Raw genomic sequence first — 23,072 nt, 5'->3', positions numbered from 1 at the left:
GTACTTGTTAAACAAGGCTGCATGTTATAGCATTTCAAGTTAAACTATTATAATATAGCCTTCAGCAGAAGTACAGCTATGAGCGATGCAACAATGGAGGAGGCTTACACATAAAACTGTTTATTTGTTATATAAATAAAATCTATGATTTATCAAAGTGCTCTGACATTTTCTGATATTTCCTGCTAGCTCACCTTGGTATCCTACATCTCTACATGATGACGTATTACCTGTTAATGCAGAGATGATTCTTGCTCAACCAGTCTGTGATCTACAAAATTATAGATCATTATATTATTGCCTTGGTCTGCTTGAAACCATAGTGTACGTGTTCCCTAGTGGTCCCTGCTCTCATGCAATGGAATCACCAAAAAAATAGTGCTGGGCTCTTCACCTAGGTGTTTGCCCTTTGAAAGAGCCCTGATCCATAATGTGAGTGTTGTGTTGACCAGATAAGTTGATGAATAAAATCCTAACTGAAGAATTTGGCGTGTTGAGATGCATAGTCACAGTGTCTAAAAGCATTCTCAGTTCCTTGGTCCAGATTCTCACCTACCATGGTAGAATGCTCCCCAACCACCCTCTTTGGAAAGGAACTTTGCAGGGTCAGGGATGATGGTGGTCTTGTTCAGGAAGACCTGGAAAAGCTGTCACCACACTGCCTAGTTGAGGGGACAATCCTTGTAGTGGATGGAAAAGACACTTGTACTGAATGGTGCTGGGGTATGGCTGATGTTGGTCAGGATACAGGGTCTGGACACTGTATCTGAGCTACTATATGAACTCTGCCCCTCAAGTTGTAAAGACCCCTCCATGCATCCTCTGCATTTGCCTGGGTGAACCTCTCCTGCATGTTATTTGTGTCAGAACTTGGCCAATATGCTTTTGTGCTTCCCTACAGGGGTAGGCTTCAGTAGGAGTATTTACGTAATCCGGCTGCCAAGACAAACTGGTGACAATAGTGAAGACTTAACTTTCTTGGCAGGTATATTCATTTGTGTCATCAGGTTTCACTGTCTGCAGTCTTGACAGGTGTGTTGTGTAAAACTGTTCTTACAGAACAATTACATTTGGCAGCAGTGGACAGTATGTTCAGATGTAAGGAAGGAAAGGTCACCACATACAATTATTATGAGGTCTAAGAGCTCCCACTGCAAACATCCTGTATCACATGTCTCTAAGGAAACAGTGTGTCTTGTTCTCATCAGTTACACTCTGCTTTACAGTGTTGTTTCATTTGAGCTTCTTCTTCATATGTAACTCATGTTACCAGTCACCTTGTGTTATTGAAGCATCAGAAAGTTTCCTGCCTGTTCCCTGTTTCCTGCTGCCTAATGCTGAGTTAAAGGAATTATGCTAAGCAGCCAATTACAGTGATAATAATTACTGAAGAAATCAGTTTGTTTCCATATTTAAACATGGTGAATATGCTGCTGATTGGTATGATGAGCTTTACTCACAAACACTGTGTCTCTCAGAACCACAAACTGGATGTGGAGGTGTACGGATGCAGCAGAAGCAGACTTTGCAATGGGCTCAGTCCATCTTGTTGTGCATGATTGATGGGAAGTACAATTAAGCATAATTAACAGGGCAGAAACACAGCAAAAACACATAGCTGGCAGTCCTGGATGCACCTCATTACACTTATGCGTTTCAGGCACTCCAGATTAGAGGAAATCATTTGTGTCCATGTGACCATGGCGCCCGGAGGCCCAGTGATTCATCACTGCTCATCCATATGACGCTTCAGTCCAGGGGGAAGACTACCGCTTCAACCCAGCAGGACAATCACTTTGTGTAATCCATGTAGCCCACATACAACACATGATCCTAAGACTGAAACTGATCACAGCTCAGGTCACGTGTCATAGATATATTTGGTTTCTAACTTTGGTTCAGGAGACATAAGTGATATGTCCTGGTTATAATGTCTTATATCAGTCAGTCAGACATTATTTGTAAACCATCTTTCATATAAAGAGACAAACCAATAATAAAAAAGAACAAAAAGCACAGGAGACTTAGGCTACATTCATACTAACAGACTCAGTTCTCAGTAACGAGATTGCATGTTTTTGTCTGCTCACATTATTGTTGAAAATGTGGCCAATTTAAGATTCTAGTGTGAACCGGTTTCAATCTGAAACTGAATCACAAGCACAGTCAGGAGTTAGAAGTGTTCAGGTCACTCTACTAATAGACACAGTAAAATACTCCAGTATGAGGATGGTTTAGGAATTCAAACTCTTACTTTTAAGCACAAATACATAATTAATATGTAATCTACAGTAAAATGGTGCTGCATTAATGTATATGCTGCATTTTACTGCTGTACATGTTTATGTTAGAACTGCATGAATCTCAATCTAGAGCGATGTAAGTCACATGAATTCTGACTGTTCAGATTTAGAACACAGATTTAGAACACATCCGCACCTGATTCAGCACCACATATGGAAGTGTCCTGGATCAGAACTGAACAGATCAGATTCCATGTGATTTATGATGTTCACACTGACATCTGACAGATCTAAATCATATATTAGCTAAAAAGTTAGATTTGGGGAAACTTTAGCCTGTAGTGTGAACATAGATGTTAAAGTTGAAACTTGTAATAAAACAATCAACCATATGAAGTCCTGGTTTACTGTGAACGTACAGCAGAGGTGGAGTTAACCCTCAGAGATCTAGACCCTTACAATGTGTCTGACCTGTACTAGCAGATTTAGTTTTTCTAAGGTATTTCTATAGAATCAGTATTAGGTGTCAAATATCATCAAATTGAGGAGAACCTCCATTTCATCTAATTCATTTTAAATCACAATTTTACATTTATTTTGTCTGACAAAGAATTTGTGACAAAAAGCACTGTAAAAATGTGATGTTTCTCACTGTGTGACTCAGACACAATCTTCACAATCTTAATACATATGCTGTTACTTCTTCAGTATGCTTCTAATTGTAAATACAGTGTCATCAGAACTCATTGTAGATACGGTGTCATTCTTATTGTGTGAAAACCCTGACAGTGATAAAAGCATAAAAAGCAATTAACTCTGCCTTGACTAAAACTGTAGCGTCTCCATCTGAAGGGTTATGTGTGGAGACTGATGTCACATATGCAGGCCATAATGTCTCCCCTGCAAACACCGTAAGAAGACAAACAGCCCTTTCTGCAGAGGGTCACGGGGGGTGACGTAAACACACATTGATTTTCTGTGAGATCTCTGTATCATTTGCATGAACAAATTCACATTGTCCCTGCACATTTGTCATGTAGCTGATGGCGTGTCCCTCGTGCCTCCTCCTGTCCAGCTTCCTTCATGTTGTTCAGCATGATGCTATACTGTGGGGGGGGGGGGCTACTGCAGAGCTGATGACCCCCAAAGGAATATTAAACTATTAAAACTCTCTGAAGTGGGAGTATTAATCTGGAATCATCCATACAGAAAAAGGAGTCTAGTCAATATACTGGAAACAGTCAAAAATAAAGGAGAAATATTGTCTTAGTTCAGGCCTCAGTAGCACAAACAGGTGGATGTAGCTACCATGCTAACACCTATTGGTTTGAGAACTATGGTTCTGAAGCCTTGATTTTGGCATTTTGGTCAGTGAAACCTAAAGTGACTATATTTCCTGGAGTGAAAAGTGAAATTTGGTTCTTGAGATGTTTTTTTTTTTTTGTGATTGGGTTTGAAAGTGTAATATTGTAGATCAGGGGTGTCCAGTCCTGGTCTTTGAGATCTACTGTCCTGCATGTTTTAGATGTATCCCTCTTCCAACACACCTGATTCAAATGATAAGCCTGTTATCAAGCTCTGCAGAAGCCTGATAATGACCGTCAGGAGGACTGGAAGAGGGAAACATCTAAAACATGTATTATAGTAACTCTCGAGGACCAGGATTGGACACCCCTGTTGAAGATGTTGTAGATCCTGTAGTGATGGTGCAAAGAACAAAACTGGAAATAGTACAGGGTGACACAAAAAAATGGGAACTTTTTAACAATCCAATAAAACCAAGAGTGATGGAAGAAAAATATTTTATTCATAGTAATTGAAACCTTAAAACATGCCATTTAAGAAACAATGATGGAATTTTCATTTTTTAAAAATTACTTCCTGTAGATGGCGTCCTCCTGTACGAATGCATTCTTGAAATCTGCTGTTGAGATTCCTCAGTGACCGCTGCAACATCTCAGCTGGGATACAGTGAATTTCATCCTGATTTCTCTGTTTTAACTCATCCAGAGTTCTTGGTCGAGTCGTGTACACTTTACTCTTGAGATAGCCCCACAAGAAAAAATCACAAACGGACAAATCTGGCGATCTAGGGGGCCAGGGAACGTTACCGAATCTTGAGATCACACGGTTACCGAACAATTCTTGCACAGCCACCAATGGTTACTAAAATGGGGGTGTGTTTACTTGCTCAAGGTCACTGTCTCACAGTGCTGCCTCTTGCTCATGTCTGCCAATACGCACTTCAAAAATTCCCATTGTTTTGGGTCACCCTGTACATGTGATCAAATACTTAGAGTGATCATTGAGTCTAAACCCCACTTCAAACAAGTAAAACAACCCTGTAAACTAAATAAGATTTCATTTATCCAATTTCAGATATATCAGACATAAATTGACACCTGGAACAACGAAGCCAGGGGTGTCCAATCCTGGTCCTCGAGTGCTACTATCCTGCATGTTTTAGACATTTCCCTCTTCCAGCACACAATTATCAGGCTTCTGCAAAGCTTGATGATAGGATTATCATTTGAATCAGGTGTGTTGGAAGAGGGATATATCTAAAACACGCGGGATAGTAGCTCTTTAGGACCAGGATTGGACACTCCTAAGAAAAGCTGTATTTCAACATGATGGTCGTTTCACACATGACCTACTGCATGACAAGCTGGGCACTGGCATGCAGAACCACTTTAAAACCTGTTGAAACAGCATATCAACAAGCTCGGAAACTTTTAAATTAAAAACCAAAGACTCATCATCACTGCAGTATCCGTAAAAAAAAAATAACTTACCGAACAGGAAAAATGTAATAAAATATGCAGACTGTATCCTGGTCTTTAAAATCCTTTGTGGATTAGCCCCCTCCCTGTTAGAGGACTCTTGTACAGATAGCTCAAAACAGATCGACCAGGGCTAATTCCAGAGGTGGTACTCAAACCTGGAACACATTACCGACCATTAAACAAGACCTGCCCACCCTCAGCTCATTCACTAAACATGTAGAATCATGGTTTTTGGACAATCAATCCTGCTCCATAATCTGATACAAAGTCATCTGGTACTCTGTGATTGTGTGTGCATGCATGTGTGTATGTGTGTGTGTATGTATGTTTTACTGTAGTGCAGGGGTGTAGAATTGCGTAGGGACGCTAGGGACACGTCCCTACCAATATCCAGCCTCTACTGTGTTGTCCCTACAAATCCAACCGCTGTCCGTAGTGTTTAGTCAATGATTATGGCACACGAAGGGTTGATAGTCAGTCTCTGCTAGAAGTCCCGCCTCTAACCTAATTATCACTCTCTGTTTGGCTCTGCGGTTTTGCTATCGTACATGTGATTGGCCGTCCCCGCTGTCACTCCATCTACTTGTAAAAGCTACAGTTACCACTAGTTGGACAGGACAGGAAAAAAAAAGTTGGACAGGACAGGACACAGTTCGAATCTCCAACCGCCTAGCGGAAGTTGTCAGCATGTTTGCATTTGTTCTGCCTGGGTCACGTCAGCTAGACGGATTTTAATGTCAGAGGTGTCTTTTACATTTACATTTGGACATGTGTCTGTTTGCCCGCATGCGTACCTGCGTATGTGTGTCCGTGGGTGGAGGGCCAGTTTGTGGCATAGGCTGATAACTGATAACATGATAATTTCTCATTAATTGTCTTAAAAATAAAAAAATGTGAGGAAAAAAAACAAAACAACAACACCCCCCACCCCCCCACCCACCCGTAATATCTCAGGTGAGCTCTCCCAGACCGGTGCTCACTGTGTGTGTGAGTGACAGAGACAGCCTCAGACAGGTGTAGAACTAAACATCCAGGTAAAGGATGGAGAGTTTATCACCATGAAAAGGCCTTCCAAGGCCTTAGCTGCACAGTTTAGAAGCAGAGAAAAGAGGGGGCAGAAAAGTAATCCAATTACAGAGGTATGTAACCTGTTATAATGTTAATAAACGTTTGATGTTACTAGCTACAGCTAGCTGAACTGAAATGAAGCAAAGGTGGCTAATAATGGAACTGTAGATGATTAAGATATGAGATATCTGCTAAGGTGTGGTTTACTGCTGATGAACTGAGTTAAATATGTTTCTGTGTGGTTTACTTCTGCTTGGCTGGTTTATAAATGTTTCTATGTGGTTTATAAATGTTTCTATGTGGTTTATATATATGTTTCTATGTGGTTTACTTCTGGTTGGCTGGTTTATAAATGTTTCTGATTCATTTATGTTTCTATGCAGTTTACTGCTAGCTGGCTGTTTGATATATGTTTCTATGTGGTTTACTGCTGGCTGCTTTGTGCATCTCCTCTCATGCTTCATGTATCTCCTCTTCGTGCCCTCCCATATGTATGTGTGTGTGCATGTGTGTTTTTTTAAGGGGGGTGGGGGGGGCACCAAATTCATATCTTGCCTAGGGTGCCAAAATGGCTAGAACCGACTGACTATGATTGTTTGCTTGTTTGATCAGCTCTATATGACATGAAATTATGATCACAAATACAAAAAAACATCAACTTTCAGGAGTGCTGCCTTGGAGCACTTTTGTGTCCCCACCAATGTCAAAATCAAACCTACACCCTTGCTGTCGTGTAAATGTATAATGTGTTTTGCGAGACTGTTGAATGAGTACAGCGGATTCTGCTGTTTTATGTGAGTTATGTTGTTTTACGTACAGGGACTAAATCTGACGTATTGGCACATATTGTGTTTATTTATATGCACTGTCCCTTAAAAAAAAAAAAAAAAAATTCTGAACTTCTTCAAACTCACCCGTCCAGTTTACAGAGTATGTGCGCTCTGCCAGGTTAGTTGTCAGCTGTCTGTACTGACTGAGTGAACGCTGCTGCGCTCATGTTTACTGATGAGATGGAGGTGTCAAGTCTTGGGCCTGCGGCTGAAAATACACTGCGACGCCACAGCCAGGTCACACGTTATATGAAGTTAGCACAGGAACATCGGATCAAACAGTCTGCACGTAGTCACGATCGGATTTAGCATTGAGCGTTCAGCAAGGACATCCTTACAAAACATCAGGATTATCGAAGTGTACTTCTTTTCAACCAAAAATGTCAGAGCATGTTTTAATTCAACTTCCAGTGTACCTTATTAGAGATACACTTAGTAAAGTTACACTTGGCTGACAAGTATTCTGCAAGGTCTTAATACATATGGCCTATACTTGTACTTAACCTTTTGATCAAGATATAATTATGCATTCTTACTTCACAAAGAAAGTTTAAGTGCACTTGGATTTTAATTGTGCTTGATAGAGTAGTGTGTGAAATATTTTTTTCACTCATATTTGCTTCTTTGAGGTGGTACTCCAGTAAAAATAAAAAAGATTTATTCTAGTTAGTGCTCTAAGGTGACTAATTCTACACTTAAAGAAGACTTAAAGCATGTAAAACTACTTACTTTATACATTAAAATGAATGCTAGCTCTGTGCGTCTGTGACAAATGAGTAAAGTTTTGTTTTGTCACTGAGTTCAGTGATGGAAATGAGAGGTTACACCTTGTTGAAAAGCTGGATGCTGAAATGCAGAAATATTGTCCATAAATATTCATGGGAAATGTAAAATGTGGATCGTTTATCCCTAAAAACACACAGTTGTGTTCAGACCCAGACAGGAGGTCTGTGATCAGTGCAGCAGAGGACAGGTTTAAGTGGCACGTATTTGGGATCTTTACCCACTCTGCTGACGAGTGTGTCGTGTGGAAAGAGCCCTAAAACTGCTTCCACCTCGGGTCAGGCCTCCGGCTCAGAGCTGTCCCTCTCTAGACGTGGTTGATGTGATGAGGGCAGAAGGCTGACTCATCGCACTGAACTGAAAAGATCCTGTTTTCACCAGCAACTGCATCCTTAAAGACAGCCGTGGAGACTAAGAAACTCCATAGAAATTAAGCAGTCATCTACATTATATGGACTCAAATACTCACACACAATCACATCAACGTAAAAATGCTCATGTTACTTGCAGTATTAGTTTTAGGTTTAAAGGTGTATTTTCCTCACTGATTGAGAGTTAAAGAAACCGTGAGGTATATATATACAGGGTGTCCCAAAAAATGTATACACACTTTAAATAATTGTAAAGTAGGTGTTTATTAAAATTCATTTAATTTTCAAAATGTAATGGAATTTACAAATATAATTTTATTCTTTTGTCACCGCCTGTTCTCAAACTGACATCTGTTCTGGTCCAGACACTGCTGACAATGCCAAGCGATGGAATCGCACACATCACGAAACAATTCCCTTGGTATTTACGTGCATTCACGCTCAATGGCTGCTCTCAATTCAACATCTTTTGCAGGTCTCATAGTGTAGACTTTGTTTTTTAGGTATCCCCATAAAAAAACTCTAGTGGTGTGAGTTCTGGTGAATGTGGAGGGTATTCAACGAAAGCCCCTCTGTCCAACCCACCTGTTTGGCAAGTTCACCAGACCTCACACCACTGAACATTTTTTTATGGAGATACCTAAAATACAAAGTCTTTTTGGGGACACCCTGTATATACCATAAAGACCCAGCTCTACTTTTATGCCAGTTCCCAAATGACCTTTTCTCTATATCTAACCTTTCTTAAGTGATTTATCACCTTTTATTTATGATATTATCCTCTGTATTTTCAGTATCAGTATAAATCAAGTATTTTCCTGCATTTAATTCACTGATCATGTAGATGTTTATAAATGCTCAGATTAAAGTTGAGGGTTATTCTATTGAAAACAGAGAAAATTGCAGAAAAAGTGACTTTTTCAGTAAAATCTGTCATTAACTGAAGATATACCAAGCATTTCCATCCACTGTCATTGATCCAACTCCGTGGGTTTTACTGGTGAATCAGTGTTGTAGAAGATGACGGTGTTTCCATGTTCACTACAGAGCCTCTGAACATCCAAATGGGTCATATCTGATGACCATAAAAAGATGACAAACTGCATTTTATACCAATTATTTACATGGATTCATAGGATTAATGGATCACAAATTTAGATCAGTAGATGCTTTTGGTCAGTGAAAGATGTTTGGGTCTTTATGGGTTAATTGTGGATTAAAATAATTATTCATTCATTGATTTTCATTTTCATTATTATGATTATTATGTTTCTGGTCAGAACATGACAAATATTTCAGAAACATGTCAAACAATTATAAATATTTAAAATAATAGAGTATGGGAAAAAGAAGAATAAACAAAGTCTGAAGCATCCTGTAAGTGTTTTAGATGACAATGTGAACAATATTAACCCTAAAGACAAAAGAAAATATTTATAGCAATATTATTTATCACAATATAGAATTATAGCTCCCTGTTAGGAATGAAACACTAAGCAAAATGGTATTTATCAAAAGCACCAGTAGCTATTTCACTATATTACAGACTGATTCTCTTAATACGATGGTATTAATCACTAATTAATTAAATTAATTAATCAGTGTCACTTTTTTAATGTTAATATTAAATTCCTACCTTTTTTCTGACAGTATTGCTAGTTTATTGTCATAACATTAGAGGATTTTATTATACAAATGTTTAGAACTGTCAAAATTAATGCATTAACGCAGATTAATCCATCATCATAATTAATCTGATTAAAAATTTTAACGCAATTAATCCATTTGTAGTATAGAATGACTCTAAATGTCTCTGCCAATGGATTTGGGGCAGTTTGTCCAAGTAGAGTTAGCATCACGCATGTCCAAATGGCAGTTAATCTGATACTGACAGGCAGCAGAACCAACCCATAAAGATGAAAGACACTAAACAGTACATTGGCCCTCTGGATGGAAATATGAGGACAAAAGAAACCAAGATGGAACAGTCGACCGACATAAAGCATTATACACACTCTGCAGGAGGGAGTTTTCTTTTCACTGAAGCACTTCCAGCTTAAAATACCACATTAACACAAAGCATACATTCGTCTGGGATTCTGTTAGCACTTCTGCAAATGCGTCACCCAGCTTACGACAAACATGTTTAAGTGCATAAATATTCCCTTCTTTCTTGAGTCTGTTTGTTCATGCAAAATGAAACATGATTAATATAGATTAAAAATGAATATTTAATCGTGATTAATTGAAATGAATCCACAGCAACCCTGTGATTAATCTGATTAAAAATGTTAATCGTTTCACAGTACTACAAATTATGATACAAAGTATGATTTTGTTCTCAAAATGCTCTGACTATTTTTATGCTATTATAATGCTAAAAACTTAACCCTTTCATGTGTAGTGGTCACTACAGTGGACAGCTTTTCAAAGCTGTTCTCTTGTATATTCATGGTTTTGTTGTTTTACTTGCATATCGACCAACACAGTGGACACTAATGCATCATCCCATACATTGCAATTCATACCATTACTGTAACTGTAACAGCCTGATCTGCAGTAACATATCTGAGTGTAAACCAATTGCTCATTGTTATTCGACTGTAATTAACATTTTTTTGCTAAACCAAAAGGTGTTTTTTTTGTTGTTTTTTTTTTGCAGATTATCTGAGTGAGCAATAACTAGTATTATAGTATGTTAAAATGGGAGAAAACATCAGATTAGCAGCATTCATTTTTTTTGTTTGTTTTTATTTCACAGTTTTCACACAATATATCAGTAAATTCATGTTTCTTTGCTTCGAAAATGCAATTTTTAATCCGTTCTGTCATTTGTACATGCAACCTGTGCTGCTATTCATTCTGTTTGTGTGCTATCTCTTGTCCAGGTCATTATTGTAAATGAGAGGCAGTTCTCAACTAACTTACCTGGTTACATAAAGGATAATTAAAAAAAAAAAAAAAAACAAAAAAAAAAAACGCATGGTGTCCAGTTGAGTGGACTTTTGTAACTCCATGAATAACAGGGTTCATAAAAAATGTTCAGTCACATTGATTTTTTTTTTTTTCCATGCCTAAAGAGGAATAAAACCACTCAGGGAAAAAAAAAATCTAGATTAAGGTTCCCATAATTCATGCATGAAAGGGTTAAACTAAAATCCCTACAATAAAGTAATACCATCTTTACTTAACAGCCTACCTAAGTTTAACTTTTTGAAGTCTATTTATTTATTTTCCAAAGTTCCCTACTGTTTGGATGAACACTGTAACATCTTTTTTCTTTTCCCCCAGTGACTTTAATAAGTATAAAACATTTTTAAACATCTTACAACCTCTTGAGAAAATGTACTATGCATTAATTAAACCTAATGCATAGCGGATATTAATATATGAGCAGGGGAAAGGGTTGAATTAAATGTTTAAATTGCTAAAATGTTATTATTACGTTCTTAAAATGCATATTTATGGTTCCATCAGATACATTGTCAGTCATCACTGTCTAAAAATATTTGTTATTTTTTAGCGGTTAGGTTTCAGCACATGCATTGATTATGCCATAATCACCACATGACCTTTCATTCATCTCATCCATTATTCAGAGCAGTATTGATTATTGTATATACTAACTGCAAGTCGAAGTCAGCCTTTGTGTTTCAAACCTATGAGGTATAGAGCACAGGGCGCATTTAAAAACTGTAATTCCATAGTGCTCTTAGGTGGTGCATTTGGAGTATATTGTCTGTGTTAATCCACTCCCTGCTGCTCTATATTAGTACATGTAGATAATCCTTTTCTGTGTGAGCTCTTCCTTCAGCTGCTGAAAATAGCACTTGCATCCCCTTCTCCCCACTCCTGTTTAAAATGGACGGTGGAGGAATTGTGCCACATCTCGAGCACACGGTTAAGAGTATGATTCACAGTAACCCCCACCCGGATCAATGTGGCAGAGCTTTTACATTATAGACAACCTGTGTAAAGAGGAACACTCAGCCACTCACAGAAATGTGTGTTTTCTTACATCAGTCCACATCCTGGTTCAGTAGAGCTGGTTCTGCCTTAATAACCAAGTACAACCACTTATCTATTCAATGTAACTAAAGTAAGTAGCATGGTGGTAATGTAGAGGTTTTCAACATCCTGTTATTCCAGATGAGCTGTGGTTTGGTCACAAAAACATGAGAAACATAGAAATGAACACCTACATTTTTGAACATTTTAACATTTTGCTGTTTTAGTTATCAGCCTAAAGTCATTCTTATATTTTTTCTATGATGAAAATGTGCATCCTTTTCACAAACAGTACAATTTTGTCTTTGTGTTTTTTGTGTTTAGGCACACTGTAAAAAATGACTGTAGAATTAACACCAAAAAGTTGTAAAATTGCAACATAAAAAAACTGTAAGTGACAATACAAAGCAAAGTTGTTTATTTGAAAAGATTTTTGTGTTAACGATTGAATCAAATACAGCTGTAGTTTTTACAGGAAGAGTATGTGAACAAAAGCAGATTTGGATGTAGAAATGATGTATTTCTATTGTTTTTAGAAAATAAAACTGTACAGTGAAAAAGAATGTGATGCCGTTTAAATTGCAAGACCATAATGTTGAAATAATGGCATATTTGCTTTTTTTTATATATATATATATATATATATATATATATATATATATATATATATATATATATATATATATATATATATAAAAGGTATAAAAAAGTAAACATTTAACAATTTAACATTTTAAATTTGTAAATGAATGTGTTAGTAGGGTTGGTAGAGCGGCTCATCCAATAACCAAAGGGTTGGTGGTTCGAATCCTGCCTCAGACTGTCCATATGTCAAAGTGTCCATGGAAGACACTGAACCCTAAACTGCACCCAGTAGTACCTGGTGGGTTTGGACACCATGAAGGTGTAAAAAATGCACTGAATAAGTGCAGTCCATTTACCATTTAAATCCAGTGTTAAATCTACATGTTTAAAATGTTAAATCTACATGTTACTCCGTAAATATGTTTACAGTTGGATGTGTTTTTTACAGTATTGTTCTGGAAACCACAGCTGCCAGTTTTTTTCTGTAAAAACAACAGGATTTTTTTTTTACAGTGCAGATTGTTTCACAAATGCTACATAAGTTTCTGTTACCTTTTTTTCTAACTTGAATAATATTTGTTCAGAGTTAATGTTTTGCAAAGTAAGTCTACAGATGTCAGTGTACGCTGCAAATCCCAATTTTTGTCACATACATGCACCAACGATTGCATTACAGGAGTGATATTTTGCTTCTTTTAAATGGAATTATGCATTTTAAAACATTTCCCTGTGGTCTACATAAATTGTAAAAGCTATGCTTGGGTCTGAATTCTTCATTAGTTCAACTCCACAGGTCCATCTTCAACCCTATTTCTGAGTAATGACACCAGAAAGGTCATTTTGAGTGCTGGCCCTTTAAATGCTCATGAGCCACTTCAGGCCCCACCCCCTCCAGGTTGTTGGCTGTGGTGCTCTGTCCCATTCAGCCACTTGTGTTTGTTAATACACCCAACAACTGAACATTTTAGGTAATCAGCTTGAAGTTTGGACATACTTTCAGTGTGGATTACAACCACTGCTACTGACAAACAATTATGTCGTACTCGAAGAAGTCTTGACCTTATATGTGCAAATGTCATGACATAACAAGTTATAAAATGTAACAAATTAAGCAGGAATTAAAACAGGTTGTAGAAATCCACTCGATTTTTACCACAATTAATATAAAGATAGCTTTGTAGCACCTGGAGGGTTCAAATTCAAACTTTTGGAACTATTAGGGTCCAAATACACAAATAAATGAACCAAAGACTAGTAAAAGTGGGTTTAGCAAAATAAAATTTAATGTAATGGAAACGCAAAAGTAAAGTATCGTATAATCAAGAAAACATCACCACAGATTGACCACCATCAGGTCAATTGTACAGGGGAGTAAATCATTTTTCATGGCTTCATTCTTTTTCCTCTTTCTGGTTAAAAATGACACTTTACATTGTAAACGATGGTGATCTCTGCCATAGACTGTATAAAAGAAGTGAACGTACTTGTGACAACTAGAGACGCTACATTGGTCACCTATTATTGCTGCAAAATGTCAACATGTTCTTACAAAACCAGTCAAAACTGCTCTGCAAACACATACAGAAACAGGGCAGCTATTAAAGACAGTTTAACCCATAAAGACCCTAACATCCACTGGCGACCAAAATCATTCACTGATATAAAATGTTAGATACCTATTCATCCACTAATCCTATCAATACATGTAAATAATTGGTGTAAAATACAGTTTATCTTCTTATCATGGTCATCAGATATGACCCATTTGGACGTTCAGAGGCTCTGTAGTGAACGTGAAAACACCGTCATCTTCTACAACATTGATTCACCAGTAAAACCAATGGAGTTGGATCAATGACAGTGGATGGACACACTTATTTTGTTTTCAGTTAACAATATATTTTGCAGAAAAAAATCTTTTTCTTCAGTTTTCTCTGTTTTGGTTGTAATAACCTTCAACTTTTATCTGAGCTTTAATGAACATCTACATAATCAGTTCATGACATGTAAGAAAATACCTGATTTTCACTTAAAAATGCTAAATGCAGAGTATAATATTAGAGTAAATGGCGACTAATCTCTTAAGAATGGTTAAAAATGGAGAATAATTGATTCATTTGGGAACTGATACAAAAATAGCACTGGGTTTTTATGGGCTAAGGTTTACATTAAGGCTTGTACTTTAATTGTCATTTAAGCTTTCAGTGTATATAATAGGCTTTTTTGTAATTTGAATGAAGTGTACTAACTTCAATACATACTGACCACCATATAAGCACTTCTCCAAAATAACTTTGAATCAGCAGGGCCGACATATAGAGACGAACAACCAGTCAGTCTCACATTCACACCTATGGGCAATTTAGATTAACCAGTTAACCTATCAGTGCATGTCTTTGGATGGTGGGAGGAAGCCGGAGCAAGAGGAGAGAACCTGTGTCAAATTTCACTCAGTATTATACTAAGGTTATAACAGTTGTGGATTTTTCATTATACTTTAGTTTTATTTGGATTTGACTTGTTTTTTCTCTAATTCAGTTAGTCTTAATTTTGTTTTTAGAGCAGTTTTGCTAGTTTTTATTAGTTTTTGTTTTTTTTCCAAATGCTTAGTTTAGTATTTGAGTTTTTTCATATCTTTTCTCTTCTTTGCCCATCATATTCACATAAATCCCATACAGGACTCTGCTGCTTTAGTTTCCATGTTTCCAGGTACAGTGGGGACCAGAATACAACTCTAAACCAAGTGACAGACCGTGAAGTGCCGTATGGTGCCAACAGCTAAAATTGCTGGAGTGAAATAAATCAATTTCATATCAATCCGACACTGACAAAAACGAAAATGAAGGGAATTTTATCCATAGTTTGTAAATGTTTTAGTTAGTTTTATAAGTACACAATACAGTTTCAGTTTGTTATCATTTTTTTCTTTTAATTATAGTTTTTGTTTATTTCAGTTAACGAAAAATATTTTTTCAATTCTAGTTTTCGTCATTTTCTTAGTTTTTGTTAACAATAATAATCTTGGTCCATACACACACACAAACACACACATGCACACGTGGTTGCACATTTTGACATGAATGAAGGTGAAAACAAAGACTAGGCAATTTAGAATAAGAAGCGTTGTTTTGCAGACTCATGACAGTGTATGCTGCAGTCAGCAGATGAGCTTATTTTTAGACTGAACACAGAGCGGACCTTATCGCTGTCCTGGGGGGGGTCATCCTTGGCAGATGAGAAGGTCTGAGATGCTGATATGTGTTTGGACTACATCCCAATTCAGATCAGAACCTGAAATGGACCCTAAACTATGAGTTGTGGTTTTGGACTCCCTCATAGGGAATGATAAAAACAAAGACTAAAGCTGCCAGCAGTGACAGACAGGCCTTTATTATTTATAAAATACATTGATCTAAATGTCAAGTCAATCAGAGAATGTTTTACATAAGGTCGACTCTCTTTTTGCCAGCGGGGGACTCAATAACTATACCTTGATGTTAACAGAAGTGCTGATACTTGAGCTGCAGTGGTGGAAAAAGTGTTGTGACACCCCATGCATTTGTGATGTATTGCATTAATACTCCGTACACACGACAGCGACATTATGTCAATCCGCAAAAGTTTAATATCGTTTCGACACCAGCGTTGGTGCCCTGAAATGGTATTTTTGGAGAACGGGTCCCAGAGCGAAAAAATCTCACAATGCCACCCGTTGATGCATGGATAAGCAAAACACCACTTTTTGGAAATGATGACACCATAGTATCACATGACCAGAAGAAGAAAACCCTGGACGTAACCTCATGCACATGCGCAGTGCATTCTTCTGTGATTTTAGTGTATCCTATGGCTCTGTCTGTGTTTATGTACAGTGCCACATACAGGTGTGGCATACGTATTACACCGTTTTAACCCAGTTTTCCCATTTCCACCTGGACGCAAATATTTCCTGAATGGATACAAAACTTTTATAATTCGCAAAAGAAAAATCTCATGAGTTTTGTGGTCTCGACAGAGCCTAAGAATCGCTCTTAAGTCATTGAACTCTGCCAAGTATTGTGTCATTCTCCAAACCCACATGCTCCCTTCTGCACATGCTCAGTTCCATCAAGGTCAATTTTTTCATGTTAACAATAAACAAAAAAATAATCATTTGCAACTGTTTGTGTCTGTCTGAAACAGCTACACTTTCTGCAACACAAAAAATATTTTCCCACCAATTTATCATGATAATATCTTAAATGTGTGTAAAGTTTAAAGGGTGTTTTCTACTACTGTATTATTATCAAATGTGATAATACGTGATAATTATAAGACAGAGGATGAATCTGACAGACTTTTTGTTTGTAGGAGAAAACATGTTCCACGATAATACAGATGCATGTTAACAATGCTTTATTTGGTGAGTTAGATAATTAATAAAAAATAAATAAATAAACATAATTGGGAATATCATATACTCTACATATAACCTCTGGAAACGACACTGGCTTAAAAATGGCTGCCATAATGGGTATATAATGGAGTTTGGGTATAGTTTCAGGAGCCTTTATTATACATACACAAACCCACAAAATCACAGTAGTGAATACTCAGGCCCTAAAACAACAACAATATTAGATCTGGTCCTAGATTATTATTAGTTACAAACAACCCACTATAACACAGCAGAGGTTCCACTTCTCAGCAGTACTATAGGAGGTGTGGAACAGAGCCAGACTGAACTCAAGTTGCTTTTCTCATGACAGTATGAGTAGATATACAGTTTATCAACAGCTCTGTTCCTGCCAAGTCCTGTTCATTCTGTCCTTCAGTTGAATCAGGAGGCAGATTTGGGAAATTCAGCTACTTTTCCTGCAGCTCCCTCTGGTCTTTCCCCCCAACATAGACTGGATTCATTTGGTGAGCTGCCATGTGTCTTCGCTGCAGAGTCTGGACAGTGATTGGTTATTACAACTGTCAGTCATCTGTATTTGTATCTTCGCGCTCTGAAAAGACTTGCGATTGACCAAAGTTAATGGACGTTGGGACACCGTTGGGGGACTTAGACTGTGAAAGTATCCGTTTCAAGCAGGATGTCATGTCAATGCCCCCCCCCCACACACACACACACACACACCCCGCCGCCACAGTCTATAATAATAGTAATAATCCTACAATAATGCATGTTTCGTGTCCGTCCGGTGTCCGTCTGGCCGATCGATGTTGCAGCACGGGAGGGCATTTGGGTGCAATGCCGCTGTTGCACCATAGGAGGGCGTCATGCTAGTGTACAGTGGCACCACGGGTACAATGCCGCTAGTAATAATAATAGCACCTTTCATGATACCCAAGGTCACTTAAAGAAAAAACAAGGAGGAAAAGGGAAGTGGGGGTTAGGGGTCAAAGGACGTGGTGAAAAGAAATCATTTGAGGTGCTTTTTGAACATGGGTAGGGTAAGGTAATGTGCCCCCCCCCATCGCAACAGGGAGACACAACCTATGTACCTATGCAATGTGTATAAGCTCTGTCTGTACCCCCCTCCCACTTCACAAGTTGTTACAAAGCGCTATAACGCCCCCCCCCCCCAACATGTTTGTTTCCCAGGCACATGGCGAGGGTTGTTTACTTACTGACTTTATTTTACTTATGAATTACCTTGCAACCTTTTGTGCTGCCTCATTGTCATTGTGGTCCACAGTGTTCTGTCTGATATGATGCCCACATTGGTCTAAAAGGGGACCTTAATAGAGAAATAAATTGGGATGAAAGCTGTGCATTGTGAAGGAATAATTACCTCAAAAACCAAAACCTCACTTCCTCTGAAACCATTTGCACATGTTGAAAAGTGACAGTGACACCAAGTCATATACTGCCCACTGAGGCTTTAACTGCACTGGAGAAACCTTGTGTTTCCTCTTAAAGTGCTATTTTAATTTGGGAGATTATCGGTGATTCACGATAAGGACAGATCCTTTTAGTAAAACAGATATATGAGTCATGCTGACTGGAGCCTGCATGTGCACAACTCTGTGTGATAAACACTGTAATCTAACTAAAGTCATAGCTTGGCTAATTATCAAGAGTAAACAGGACAGAGCGGTGAGAAGCTAACAGATACACCCTACTGTATGTGTTCAGTGTGTAGCAGCATCTTTTTGCAACGCTGCACTGGAATACAGACTGGCAATTAGATGTGCATTTAAGTACTCCTTTATTCTAATATTATGAGCCCTGCTGCTTTAGTGTTTGCAGGGAAGGACTAGATTCCCATTCTGCTGATCTGAGGTACAGAGAAACAGAAAGTTAAAGAGAAAGATGCAAAATGACTACATGTAAATGCAGAGCTGCTTTTATACACTGGGGTCTGTGAAGGGTGTCCAAGGGGAGAAGTAGGTCAGTTCAATGAATAAACAATTATTATGTGAAAAACTAATGACCTCTGTGATGATCTTTAACATTTTATCCAAAGACTGGTAAATTACAACATCACCTGATAAGGTCTAACCTAAATAAATCATAATGTTGTGAGAAAAGTGACTGTTTGGGGTGTGGTTCCCATATACAGCAGTTCTACGTTTATACATACATACATGTAGCCAAACCATAGACCACAGGTGTCAAACATGCGGCCCGGGGGCCAAAACCAAAGGCCAAAGGGTCCAATCCGGCCCGTAGGATGAATTTGTGAAATGCAAGAATTACACTCAAGATATTAACAGTCATTCCTTTTACTTTAGGGCCAATATAAAGCCCTACTTTAGTCTCAAGTGGGTCAGATCGGTAGAATACTATCATAAAAACCTACAAATAATGACAATTCCAAAATTTTCCTTTTTGTTTTAGTGTAAAAAAGTGTAATTCCATGAAAATGTGTACATTTACAGACTAGCCTCTCACAAAAAAAAAGAAAAAGTAGAAATGTCGTAAGAGAAGTAAGTGTAATTTTACTAATATTCTGCCAGTTACTAAAATATTTGGTGTATTTGCAGATCCATTGTGATCTGTAAGTTTTAATGCACATTTACAAATGATAAGCAGGGGCAGAATGTAGTTAAAATTGCACTTATTTTTCTTAATAAATTTCAGTTTTTTTCATTGTTGTTCTTGTTATTCACATTTTTAAAAGGACAGTTTATAGATGTAAATGTTTCCATAATGTAATTTTACATTTTTCACTATAAAACATATTGAAATGTTTGGAGTTGGCATTATTTATATATTATTATGTTATTAATTTACTGGTCTGGCCCACTTCATATCATATTGGGAGGATATGGCCCCTGAACTAAAATGAGTTTGACACCCCTGCCATAGACCAAACAGACTCGCAATTTTATATCAATTTATTTTTGTATTATCAAAACCAAAGGTAACAAGCGGTGCCAGGCACAACAAGCCCCGCCCCTTGCATGTAATGTACCTTATTTTGGCAGTGATCCAGCTGATGTCATCATGTCTATGCGTGTGCTGATGTCAACATATCTGGACGTGTTCTAATATAATCATGTCTATATACACGTACGTATGGGGATGTCAGCATGTCTATGCATGTGCTGATGTCATTTTGAACCAAAGAAGTGCTAACATTGAGATTACTTTAAGAAAGATTTTGTGTTGTTTCAGTTATGTACAATATATGCCTTAGCTTTATGTCATAGTGATGTATAACACTTGCCTCTATATATGTGCCAAGTTTGAAGTAAATTGAAACAAAATTGCTGTTTTTGTAGACATTTAAAATTTTGGCCATTAAATAGGAAAAAAAATATTTTAAAAATTCATAAAAAATTTAAACTTTGACCTACTGTTCCCAGAATGTAATCTCATCTATTCTGCATCACTGGCAATTAATAAACACAATTTGCTATGAATTCAACCAATAGTTTTGCTGTTCAAGTGTCAACAAACAAAGAAACAAACTGAACCAAAAACAATACCCCTTGCCTCCCGTTCAGGGGGGCAGGGTAATTAAAACATCACCTATTTAGCCATGAGTTTGCTATTACGTTGTGATCAACAGTTAAACCAGCCAGATTAGAATCATTTGTATTTAGTTTTATGTTCTATCTTTGATTCCAGTTACTCACACTTTAGCACAGTTGTCCAGCTTTGATAAAACCATTCTTCATCTTTGTTACTTAGAGTAGGGTTATTAAAGGTAAAGGGTGAAAACTTAAATAGAGAAAGAAAGACATATAATTTAACTTTGTCCTGCGCTATTTAACAAAACAAACGCAAAGACAAAAAAAGCAAAAAAATAAATAAAAAAAGATAAAGTAAGATAAGATAAGCAATATAATAATAATAATAATAATAATAATAATAATAATAATAATAATAATAATAATAATAAAGGCATTATAAAAACATGAATAAGACACCATATCCGAAACCATTAATTCAACATATGTGTGTTCAACATTGCACTGGGGCATATAATAATAGAACATGGACATAAAAATCTGACATAAACATATGTTACGTAATATGCCCTGTAACATGTATAGAAAATTGGCAGTCGTACCCACATCATCAGCGTGGGATAGAACTTGCCAGCCGAGTGAATTTAGGCCCCTCATATTTGCAGAGCCATGAGTAATTGGAAACTGGAAGTTCCATCTCATGGCTGTCTGCAGCAGCGCTTCATCGACTTCAAAGTGATGTCAGGCTACACCTCGGTAAATCTGTTCACAGAGAAACCCCTCCTCTGTGCCTCAAACAGCCCACCCAACTCACTGCACAAAGCTACATATTTATGATGGAGTGATGGTCTAAACATATAATTGGTCACATCATCTCTCCTATCTGTTATGTTCTGAGCATCTGTGTAGGTGTCCTGCAGAGTCTGTAGGAGAAGAGGCCACAGTCTGCATGCAGATCCTTGCAAATTGTCATTAAATGCTGCAGTAAACTCCAATGATGTTTGCAAAGTAGGACACCGTCATGGAGGCTGCTGCTGAGGACATTATAGTAAAGGTTTATATATGGGAAAAGGGAGGTATTACAGGAATTTACTGAACTGATTTTAGCTCTTACAGCTCATTCAGTGATTGATTGACATCATATTTGGACAAAATAGTTTTTTGTTGTTTTTTTTTTCTCTGAAGTTTGCTGTTTTTTTTATTACTTTTCTGATGCGCCACTCACCAAGAACAGTGATTACAAAGCAGTGGCAGGTTCTTAACAATACACGCTGCCTCATTTCAGATTACTCAGAGAAGAAATGCATGATATGTTCAATGTGTTTTATCAAGTGATATCATATTGTAACCAACTGAAATCACCCCCCGATTATCTCCTATGGTGGCTGCAGGTCATCGGCTACAAAACATAACCTCATGGTTCAACATAAAAGTGAGCCACTCTGTTAGAAATGACTCAATCTAAGGTAACAGAAACAATGCAATTATTATTTTCACCCTATAAACTAATGAAAACATGCTATTATATTATATTATATTACATCACATACTACAGTTAGATCCCCCATACATCCCACACATTGCACCCTTAAACATGATACTAACATTAACAAATGAACTACTTTTACATGATGGTTAACTTAGCAGACCACAAACTCCAGCTCAACTATCAGATCTAGAGGTGGATCTAGTAAAGGTTTGTGTGTATAAAAATATGTGCAAATTCATTGCACATGCATAAACTGATTTACTAACAGTTTGCATTAAGGGTTGCGTCTTTCAAAGGTGCAAAATAGCGCGTCTGCATCCACTTTGTACGTTTACCACAATGAATGTGTAATATGGAGCGTTTACATGCAATTGTATGTGTGGTGGGAGGAGAAAATGTAAATATATTAATTTAGCACACGCAAAGTGATTTATCAAACCCGAAAGCAATTTTGCTCATAGAAACTGTGTCTATATTTAACACGTCTCAAAGGGAGGTGCAAGGTTTGGATGCATAATTGCACACACATGGAAGTGGTTATTGTCACAACAAGGAGACATCAAAATGATGAAACAAAATGCAGAGAACAAATTTTTCACCCTCGTATGAACATTTTTGGAATGATTCTTTTCCACTTGATCTGACAATTGTGATTAAAAATACGCAGCGACATTAGGCTACAGTGTGACAAAATTATGTGCGCCTGACAGTCAATCCAACAACCCCCACAGCCCACACATCTCAAAGGGAGGTGCAAAAGGTTTGTATGTGTAATTGCGAAAACATGGAAGTGGTTATTGTCGCAAAAAGGAGACATCAAAACAATGAAACGACGCAGAAAACACACTTTTCACCCTCATGTGAACATTTTCGTAAAGACAGAAGAAAAAATAATTGAGACGTATGCCCCCCCTCACACACACACACACACACACACACACACACACACACACACTCACACACTTTACTGAACTCTTCTCCACTTGATCTGATAATTGTGATTA

The 23,072-nt window shown here is 37.5% G+C and overlaps 1 protein-coding gene and 1 long non-coding RNA gene across 3 annotated transcripts in view; both read left to right on the top strand.

Moving 5' to 3' along the window:
• The window catches only part of tmem178bb (transmembrane protein 178Bb), a 231,353-nt gene that overhangs the window by 134,651 nt on the left and 73,630 nt on the right, over nucleotides 1–23,072 (top strand). The gene's annotated exons all lie outside the window — the stretch shown is intronic.
• On the top strand, nucleotides 9,252–20,407 carry LOC115429287 (uncharacterized). The gene is made up of 2 exons (XR_003936758.1): nucleotides 9,252–9,285; nucleotides 20,249–20,407. It is a non-coding gene; the product is annotated as an uncharacterized LOC115429287 (long non-coding RNA).

Source organism: Sphaeramia orbicularis, chromosome 12 (assembly GCF_902148855.1).
Source record: "Sphaeramia orbicularis chromosome 12, fSphaOr1.1, whole genome shotgun sequence".
NCBI lineage: Eukaryota > Metazoa > Chordata > Actinopteri > Kurtiformes > Apogonidae > Sphaeramia > Sphaeramia orbicularis.
The sequence above is the reverse complement of the archived record's forward strand: the minus strand, read 5'-3'. Positions and strand labels throughout refer to the sequence as shown.